The sequence below is a fragment of the Cnephaeus nilssonii genome, assembly GCF_951640355.1.
Source record: "Cnephaeus nilssonii genome assembly, chromosome: 1".
Lineage (NCBI taxonomy): Eukaryota > Metazoa > Chordata > Mammalia > Chiroptera > Vespertilionidae > Cnephaeus > Cnephaeus nilssonii.
Genome location: NC_137072.1, coordinates 18,677,914 through 18,688,304, shown reverse-complemented (window position 1 = coordinate 18,688,304; position 10,391 = coordinate 18,677,914). Strand labels below are relative to the sequence as shown.

The window sequence follows — 10,391 nt, the reverse complement described above, 5'->3', positions numbered from 1 at the left end:
TTATTGCATGTATCTGACCAAATTTCCCAGCACCATTTATTAAAGAGGCTGTTTTGACTCCATTGTATGCTCTTGCCTCCTTTGTCAAATATTAATTGAGTATAATGGCTTGGGTCAATTTCTGGGTCCTCTATTCTGTTCCATTGGTCTATATGTCTGTTCTTGTGCCAGTACCAGGCTTGGTAATATAGTTTGATGTCTGGTATTGTGATCCCTCCAACTTTGTTCTTCTTTCTCAGGATAGCTGTGGCTATTCGGGGTCTTTTTTTATTCGAGATGAATTTTTGGAGAGTTTGTTCTAGATCTTTGAAATATGCCATTGGTATTTCAATAGGTATTGCATTGAATCTATAGATTGCTTTAGGTAGTATGGACATTTTAATGATGTTGATCCTACCAATCCATGAACATGGTATGTTCTTCCATTTGTTTATGTCTTCCTCTATCTCTTTTTTCAACGTCCTGTAGTTTTCTGAGTACAGGTCTTTTATGTCCTTGGTTAAGTTTATGCCTAGGTATCTTAATTTTTTTGGTGCAATGGTAAATGGGATTTTTTTTTCATTTCTCTTTCTGTGAGTTCATTATTGGTGTATAAAAAGGCCATAGATTTCTGGGCATTAATTTTGTATCCTGTTACATTGTCAAATTCATTTATTTGGTCTAGTAGTTTTTTGATGGAGTCTTTGGGGTTTTCTATGTATAGTATTATGTCATCTGTGAATAAGGACTATTTTACTTCTTCTTTTCCAACTTGGATGCCTTTTATCTATTCTTGTCTGATTGCTATGACTAGTACTTCTAATACTATGTCCGAAAGGAGTGGTAAAAGTGGGCATCCTTGTCTTGTTCCTGTTCTTAGGGGAAATGAGTTTAGTTTTTGCCCATTGAGTATGATGTTGGATGTAGGTTTGTCATATAGGGCTTTTATTATGTTGAAGTATGATCCCTCTATTCCCACTTTGCTGAGAGTTTTTATCAAGAAAGGGTGTTAGATTTCATCATATGCTTTTTCTGCATCAATTGATATGATTATGTGATTTTTGTCTCTCATTTTGTTTATGAGATGTATCACATTTATTGATTTGCAGATATTGTACCATCCTTGCATCCCCAGAATAAATCCCACTTGGTCATGGTGTATGATCTTTCTGATGTATTGCTGAATCCGATTTGCTAGAATTTTGTTGAGGATTTTAGCATCTATATTCATCAAGGATATTGGCCTGTAGTTCTCTTTTTTTTGTGATGTCTTTATCTGGTTTTGGGATTAGGGTAATCCTGTCTTCATAGAAAGAGCTTGGAATTGTGCCTTGGTCTTGAATTTTTTGGAATAGTCTGAGGAGGATAGGTTTTAGTTCTTATTTGAATGCTTGGTATAACTCCCCTGTAAAGCAATCCAGACCAGGGCTTTTGTTTGCTGGAAGATTTTTGATCGCTGTTTCAATTTCTTTGGTAGTTATCAGCCTATTCAGGTTTTTTGATTCTTCTTGGTTGAGTTTTGGGAGCTTGTATTGTTCTAGGAATATGTCCATTTCATCTAGGTTGTCCATTTTGTTGTAATAGAGTTGTTCATAGTATTTTTTCATAATCGTTTGTATTTCTGTGGGATCTGTTGTTATTTCACCCCTTTCATTTCTGATTTTGTTTATTTGGGTCCTCTCTCTTTGCTTCTTGGTGAGCCTGGCTAGAGGTTCATCAATCTTGTTTATCCTTTCTAAGAACCAGCTCTTGGTTTTGTTGATCTTATGTATTGTTTTTTTGGTCTCTATTTCATTTATCTTCACTCTGATCTTTATTATTTCCTTCCTTCTGCTTATGCTGGGCTTTTCTTGTTGCTCTCTTTCTAACATTTGAGTTATAGGTTTACATAATTTATTACCATTGTTTCTTGTTTTTTGCTGTAGACTTGTAGAGCTATAAACTTCCCTCTCAAGACTGCTTTTGCTGTGTCCCATAGATTTTGGATTGTTGTGTTTTCATTGTCATTTGTTGCCATGATGCTTTTTATTTCTTCTTTGATCTCTCTGGTAACCCAGTAATTGTTTAATAGCATGCTATTTAGTCTCCAGGTGTTTGATTTTTTAAAAAAATTGTAGTTGATTTCTAGTTTTATGCCATTGTGATCTGAGAAGATGCTTGATGTGATTTCTATCTTCTTGAATTTGAAGAGACTTTGCCTGTGACCCAATATATGGTTTATCTTTGAAAATGACCCATGTCCACTTAAGAATGTATATTCTGTGGCTTTGGGGTGAAATGTTCTGAAGATGTCAATTAATTCCATCTGATCTAGTCAATAATTTAGGATTAATATTTCTTTGCTGAGTTTTTGTTTAGAGGATTTGTCCAATGGTGATAGTGGGGTATTAACCCTTTGCACTCGGATGTCGAGTGTGACTCGACACAGTTAGCAGTAGAATAAAGGAATCGAAAAAAGCAAGCGAGTGCAAAGGGTTAATGTCCCCTATTATGACTGTATTGCTGTCAATCTCTCCCTTGATAGCCCCCAGAAGTTTTTTTTAAATGTATTTGGGTGCTCCTATATTGGGTGCGTATATGTTTACCGGTGTTATTTCTTCTTGTTGGATTGCTCCCTTTAGTATTATGAAGTGGCCTTCCATATCTCTTGTTGTGTCCTTCACTTTGAGATCTAATTTGTCAGATATAAGTATTACTACCCCAGGTTTTTTTTTTTTTTTTTCATTTTCATTCACCTGAAAAACCTTTTTCCATCCCTTCACCATCAGTCTGTGTGAGTCCTTTTTTCTGAGGTGGGTTTCCTATAGTCAGCAGATATATGGATCATGTTTTCTTATCCACTCAGCTACCCCATGTCTTTTAATTTGGGCATTTAATCCATTTACATTTAAAGTTATTATTGATAGGTATTTGTTTGTCGCCATTTTTGTTCTTTCCGCCTGTGCTTTCTATTTCTTCTTTTTATAGCAGACCCTTTAGCATTTCTTGCATTGCCGGTTTCGTGGTAATAAACTCCCTTAGTCTTTTTTTTGTCTGTGAAGCTCCTGATTTCACCCTCAATTTTGATTGATAGCCTTGCTGGGTACAGTATTCTTGGATTCAGACCCTTCCTTTGCATGACTTTGTATATTTCATCCCATTCCCTTCTGGCCTGATGTGTTTCTGTTGAGAAATAAGTCTCTAGTCTGATGGGGGATCCTTTGTAGGTAACTTTCTGTCTCTCTCTGGCTGCTTTCAATATTCTTACTTTGTTGTTGGTGTTTGCCAGTTTAATTATAATGTGCCTTGGTGTTGGTCTTTTGGGGTTCATTTTGTTTGGGACTCTGTGAGCTTCTTGGATTTGTGTGAGTTTTTTCTTCCCTATATCAGGGAAGTTTTCTGTCATTATTTCTTCAAACAGGTTTTCTATTCCTTGCTTGGTTTTTTCTCCTTCTGGCACCCCTATTATGTGGCTGTTGTTTTGTTTCGTGTTGTCCCAAAGTTCCCTTAGGCTCTCCTCCTTTTTTTAAAGATTTTTTTCTAGATGCTGGTCTGCTTGGGTATTTTTTTCAATTTTTTCTACCTTGTCTTCTAGATCACTGATGTGGTCCTCTGCTACTTCTAGTCTACTCTTGATGCTTTCTATTGAGTTCTTTACAGCAGCAATGTCATTTTTCATTTCTTCTTGGTTCTTCTTCATTTCCTCTTGGTTCTTACACATATTGTTCAATTTGTCTTCCATTCTTTTCAGTGACCTTATGACCATTTCTCTGAATTTTTTCTCTGACATATTGCTTGCCTCTATTTTGTTTACTTCCTTTTCTGGTGATGCCTGCTTTTCTTTCATATGTGGGTATTTCTTTGTCTCCCCATGATCTCTCTTCTCTGGGTATCTGGTTATGTATCTCTCTCTCTCTCTCCTTTTCCTAGGTGAAATCTGACCTTTCCATGAGAATGTGCAGAGCTCATCTGAGTCTGCGTATTCACGCTTCTTGAGATCTGGTGTTCCTGGGTTTGCAGCTGTTCCCTGGGTGTTGTTGTAGATTCCTGGGATATATAGGCTTCCGATAATAGCCTCTCTCCCCTTCATGATAGCGGGATCTCCCAGTTTTTTTTCTTTATGGTCAGTGCTTTTGTGTCCTGTTAAAAAAATCTTTCTCAACTACAAAATAGTGGAGGCTATGTTATATTAGAAACCCTCTTTGAAATGTTATGTTTTACCACTCACATTTAGATATACTCTTCCATGGAAATGATTGTATGTAAGGTATGAAGAAGGGTCAAGTTTAATTTTTCCCAATGTGCTCCAGGTTGAGGTCCCTAGGAAACAGAATTAAAGGCATTGAGATTTGTATGCAGGAGTTTTGATGGGGTAAAACTCTTAGTTACAACCTGAGAGGGAACAGAGGAAGCAGCGTTGGGTGGAGTGAGATGCTCAGCAGGGATGATACAGTTGCATTAGTAACCTAAATTATTCCCAAGAAGCATTCTTTAGCTGGAATGATCCTTCAGAGACCGATCTAGGCTAGGGTCAGGATTTTGGATCCTTTCATAAATCAGTCATTGGTTTTGGGATAGCCTCAGAGGGAGAGTATAATCTTAGATGAAGCAGCTTCTTTGGCTAAGTGAAATTCCTGAGAGAGATGCAGCTGTAAACCACTATAGCCAACTTTCCAAGCAACTGGAGAATGAGAATCTCAGTTCTAAAGGTGGCTCTGAGTAAACCAGTTGACACAATTTATTGTTTTGTAGTGCCAACTTTGTCATACATTAAGCAACCATATGTGTGGCTCTGATTTTGAACTCTATTCTGTTTTATTGGTCTCTTTGCCAATCCTTGAGCTACTACCACAGTATCAATTAATGCAGCTTTATCATAGGTTTTGATATCTGGGGACAATTAGAGGAGAATTGACATTTAAGAAATATTGACTCTTGTAATTCATAAACTTGATATATCCCTTCTCTTATTTGGTCTCCTTTAATTTTGCTGCTGTATTCCTTGAATTTTTACTCTTAATTGTACCCTTGGATATACAGAAAGTATAATATTTAATGTTTTAAATATTAAGGTTTAATATAAGTAATATTTTACAGTTTTCTATATAGAGTCCTTGAAAATCTTTCCCCTCCATTTGCTGCTATAAATGAAAAGAAAATTTATTTTCAAGCTATTTAAGTTGGTATAAAATAGAACTGATTTTTTATTGCCCTTGTATTTGGCAAGCTTGTAAAATTTATTTATTATAATTTAAATAATTAATCTAGATTATTTTGGATTTCATACATGCATAATTATTTTGTCATTGAAAATGACAGTTTTATATCTTTTTTCCACTCTTTATATCATTTAACTTCTTATTTTAGAAACTCTGATATAATGATGAATATCAGGTTTAATAACCAGAGTAGGTAATTATAGCACAATTTACTTAATCAATATTTGATTGAAGGACACTTACATTGGTCATTTTTTCATAAATAATGCTGCAACGAGTATCTTTTTTTTCACACATTTTGGTGCAGCCATCTCATTCATTTGAATGTATTTGGAATAATCCAGTCAACAATGAAATTAAATGCATAAAAAGTAAATTAAAAATATTTTTAAAGCCATTATATGTAGTTGTCAGAAACTTCTCATTTGAGTTACAATGAGATCGCACTTTTATGGAAAAAAGCCTAAGGTCTTGAAAGTCTAAGGTCTTGAAAGGTAAATTTAGAAAAAAAGATGTGGGCATATTTACTTCTTTGTATTTGTGCTCTAAGGGACTCTGACTTCCTGGGATTCTAAGAATCTTATTGTATTTTTATAAATCTCTTTTATAATGTAAGAATTATCTGATCTCTTGACCTAAATAAAAATATATTTTTCCAACACTTTTTTTTATATTGGAAAAAGAAAGCAGAAAGAGAAGATAGAGAGAAAAGGAGAGAGAGAGAGAGAGAGAGAGAGAGAGAGAGAGAGAGAGAGAACTAAATGGAAAATAGAAAATGTACATAAACATTGAGACTTTCATCCCATCCCCCTCCTCCATTTCAAAGTAGCGGCCTGTAATTCATTGCCTCAGGGCAGGTATGTGGCAGGTGGAAAGCAGTGTCATCTGCAGATGGTCTTGGTTTAGTTTCACAAAATTTAACCCCAATGAGAACAATAATTTCCCAGAAACAAAAGTTCCCCTGGCCTAGTATTAGAAGAGGTTTCTAATCCCAGAGCAAACCTGACCCAGGTCCTGTTTTTGGAGATGCTCCTCGTTGGCAACAAGATCTGAGAGAGGACCATTGGCAGGACGTTCACAGAAGGGTTGTCAGTTTTAAAACATAGGACAGCCAGTTAACTCTGAAATTCACATGGACAATGACTAACATTTTTTAAAGCAGACTTAATTCACTTTCTTTTTCTTGTATAAAATTATGTTGTGGCCACAGCTGGAGCCTGCGTTCTCTGCACAGAAACCCTGGTGTGGGTCTTTACAAGAGGGTCAGTGAATTCCTGAAAGGGAGACTTTGTGAGCACCGTCTCTTTCCAGAGGTCGGGAGTGAGATAGGAATAGGGCAGTGTTTGGCAAACTCATTAGTAAACAGAGCCAAATATCAACAGTACAACGATTGAAATTTCTTTTGAGAGCCAATTTTTTTAAACTTAAACTTCTTCTAATGCCACTTCTTCAAAATAGACTCGCCCAGGCCGTGGTATTTTGTGGAAGAGCCACACTCAAGGGGCCAAAGAGCCGCATGTGGCTCGCGAGCTGCAGTTTGCACACCACGGGTATAGGTCTTAGAGATGGCATCAAAGGTGGCCTTGGCGAAGTTGCCCAGGGTGGCAGTTCAGCCCCTGGCCGAGGTGTAGCAGTCATCAATACCAGCCATCATCAGCAATTTCTTAGGCACAGGGGCGGAGACAATGCCAGCACCCCTGGGGGCAGGGGTGAGGTGCACCAGTACAGAGCCACAGCGGCCAGCCACCTTGCAAGGAACAGTGTGGGGCTTGCCGACCATGTTCCCCCAGTATCCTCACCGCACAGGGACAATAGAGAGCTTGGCCAGGATAATGGCTCCACGGATGGCAGTGGCTACTTCCTTTGAGCACTGAGCACCCAGACCAACATGTCCATTGCAGTCCCCAATGGCGACAAAAGCCTTGAACTGGGTCCTCTGGCCAGCACGTGTCTGCTTTTGCACCGGCATAATCTTCAAGCACTGCGGCCTCGACCCAGGCCCCGGATGCTGCTGCCAAATCCTCCACGGAAGCCGCCGAGACCTCCTATTCCAGGCCGCCCCGCCACCCTGCGTCATCCATTTGGTGTTTCCTCAGAAAAGAAGCCAGTGACTATTTTTTTTTGGTATGTGTTCTAAATATTTCATGGAGCATACTTACACTACAAAATTATTTGTTTATCTGAATTTTGTTTGTTTTTGTTCTATCGGGAAACCCTAGATCACAGGCATCTCTGAGTTCAGCTTTGCGTGGAGCAGAGTCCTGTGGCCCATGTATGCCTGGCAAGTATCAGACAGCCGTTGGGTCCGTACAATCAGGAACAGTGGGAATTTGTGTGGGTAAGTAGAATAAACAGATGACTGAAGAGTAAATCCCCACACTGTCACTGTGTGAAGCCCTGATACTCAAATCCAATCTGGTGTGAGAGAGGTAGATCTTTCCAGAATGTCTGAAGCTGAATTTCTTATTTGCTTATGGGGTAAAATATTAAAGAAAAAAAATAATTTATTTCCTAGAATATTTAAAAGCCATATTCCATTTACATCTGAATGTATACACTAAGATTCTTACCTTGTGATAGTACAAAAACAAAAAAGTTTGGGGCTTTAAAATGTGGGTGATTAGCTTCTTGACTCCTGTTTCCCGGAGGTCAGACCCCAGGAAAAGGCTGTTAGTGTAAGACAGGAGCAAAACTAAGGATTCAGGATGGAGGCATGGTGACAGCTGCCTACTACTGCATCTGAATATGTCCTCATGTGGCTCCCTGAGAACCTGAAGTTTTCCCCTGGGGTGCCTCTGAATCGCAGAGTGCCTGGTAAGAGGGAGGTATCTGCCCAGCTCAGACTCACAGGGCATGGACCCCAGCTTACCCTGCTTAGTCACAAGTATCCTCTTCCCTGCCACCTCCCAGCTGTGTGATGGCAGTAGGAGATATTAGTCCGTCTTGGTCATAACGAATGATCAGGATCTGCAAAGTCAGCCCAACCAAATGAGGTTCCCCAGGGAGCCATCTGTGTAGGAGGTGAAAAGCAACCTCCAGTCATAAATAGTGTTTATTACTACAGAACTTTCACTCAACCTGCATGTAGCTCTTCTGATCCTGGTGAGTTCAGCTGGACCACAAGCTGTTGCAAAGACTTCTTTTGTTCCAATGTCTTAGAAACCTAGCCTAAAGGTAGCTAGGTTGTTTTCTTAGCCATTTTATTCTTGGTTCACACCCTAAACTTTAATGCCTTACCACTCTTATAGTAAGAAAAAATTCCATAAACCGATGAACAAAAATAGATCTAGAGACAGAGAAGCATTGATCGGGTGCTCAAACCTCAGAGGGAAGGCAGGGGAGGGCGGGACTAAGGGGGGAGAGATCAACCAAAGGACTTGTATGCATGCATATAAGCATAACCAATGGATACAGACACGGGGGGAGGGGGTGAAGGCATGAGTGGGGGGATGGGGGGACAATGAGGGAATAAGGACACATTTGTAATACCTTAATCACTAAAGGGGGGGGGGGGAGAAAAAAATTCCACAAAGTGAAACCTAACCAGGAAAATACAGCTTATGAGAGATAACTTTGAGATCTTAGAAAGATCTAGAATGACTAGGCTAACAAGCCTACTCAATACCACTTTTTCCTTACCTCCCATCTGATTTCCTCTTGACGTTTGATTGGAGACTGTTTTAATAGATTTGTCTTGGTGAGGATGTTGTGTGGGAGGAGGTGCTTCTCTCACTGAGAGGGAGATCCTGAGCTCATATTTTTACTTCAGTTGCTCAAATGACAAGTTTAAATAAGGAAAAGAATCTTAAAAAATGAATTTAGTCCTCACCAAAAGGCTCAGTTGATTAAAGTATCATCCCATACACCAAAAGTTTGAGGGTTCAATTCCCAGTCAGGGCACATACCTAGGTTGTGGGTTTGATCCCAGTCTGGACATGAACAGGAGGCAACTAGTCAATGTTTCTCTCTCACATAGATGTTTCTCTCTCTCTCTCTCTCTCTCTCTTCCACTCTAAAAATGAATAAAAACATGTTCTCAGGTCAGGATTAAAATATATATATATATATATATATATATATATATATATATATATATATTTTAATACACATATGTATATATTTTTTTTTTTATGCATTTTTTTTTTAAATTTCTTTATTGATTAAGGTGTCACATATTTGTCCTCATCCCCCCATTCCCATCCCACACCCCTCCCCTTGGATGCCCCAACCCTCTGTTGAACTTAAGCATTGGTTAGGCTCATATGCATGCACACAAGACCTTTGGTTGATCTCTCCCCCCCTCCCCCCCACCCTCCCCTATCCTCCCTCTGAGGCCCGATAGTCCGATCGATGCCTCCTTGTTTCTGGTTCTGTTCTTGTTCATCAGTCTATGTTGTTCATCATTTCCCCTAGATGAGCGAAATCATGTGTCACTATAGATATACTTATAAGAATTGAATGTGCGACGAGCAATAATAGTTATGCTGACAGGCAAATGAATCAGTCTGTAGTGAGTTTCTTTCTGGACCAACAGTTCTTTTGAGACCCAATATCAATGTCCACCGGTTCCCTATGAGTACATGTCGGCACTGACCCCTCAGCTCTGGATGGTGGACAAATGGTGGTAATGCAGGTCCGACTCCCTCTGGTTTGGTCTCGGCTGGACCCAGGGGCACTGCTTCACCCGGATCCAGGGGCCCACGGCCTCGCCCGGACCCGGGGCCAGGCTCACCCGGCTCCAGGGGCCCGCGGCCTCGCCCGGACCCGGGGCCCAGGGCTCACCCGGCTCCAGGGGCCCGCGGCCTCGCCCGGACCCGGGGCCCAGGGCTCACCCGGCTCCAGGGGCCCGCGGCCTCGCCCGGACCCGGGGCCCAGGGCTCACCCGGCTCCAGGGGCCCGCGGCCTCGCCCGGACCCGGGGCCCAGGGCTCACCCGGCTCCAGGGGCCCGCGGCCTCGCCCCGACCCGGGGCCCAGGGCTCACCCGGCTCCAGGGGCCCGCGGCCTCGCCCCGACCCGGGGCCCAGGGCTCACCCGGCTCCAGGGGCCCGCGGCCTCGCCCCGACCCGGGGCCCAGGGCTCACCCGGCTCCAGGGGCCCGCGGCCTCGCCCGGACCCGGGGCCCAGGGCTCACCCGGCTCCAGGGGCCCGCGGCCTCGCCCGGACCCGGGGCCCAGGGCTCACCCGGCTCCAGGGGCCCGCGGCCTCGCCCGGAC

The 10,391-nt window shown here is 41.5% G+C and overlaps 1 pseudogene across 1 annotated transcript; it reads right to left on the bottom strand.

The window, feature by feature from the left end:
* Positions 1-6,370: 6,370 nt before the first annotated feature.
* On the bottom strand, positions 6,371-7,254 carry LOC307102107 (small ribosomal subunit protein uS5-like; annotated as a pseudogene). The gene is made up of 2 exons: positions 6,726-7,254; positions 6,371-6,528 (listed from the first exon to the last, which is right to left on the bottom strand). The product of its transcript is annotated as a small ribosomal subunit protein uS5-like (transcript).
* Between the last annotated feature and the right edge of the window lie 3,137 nt (positions 7,255-10,391).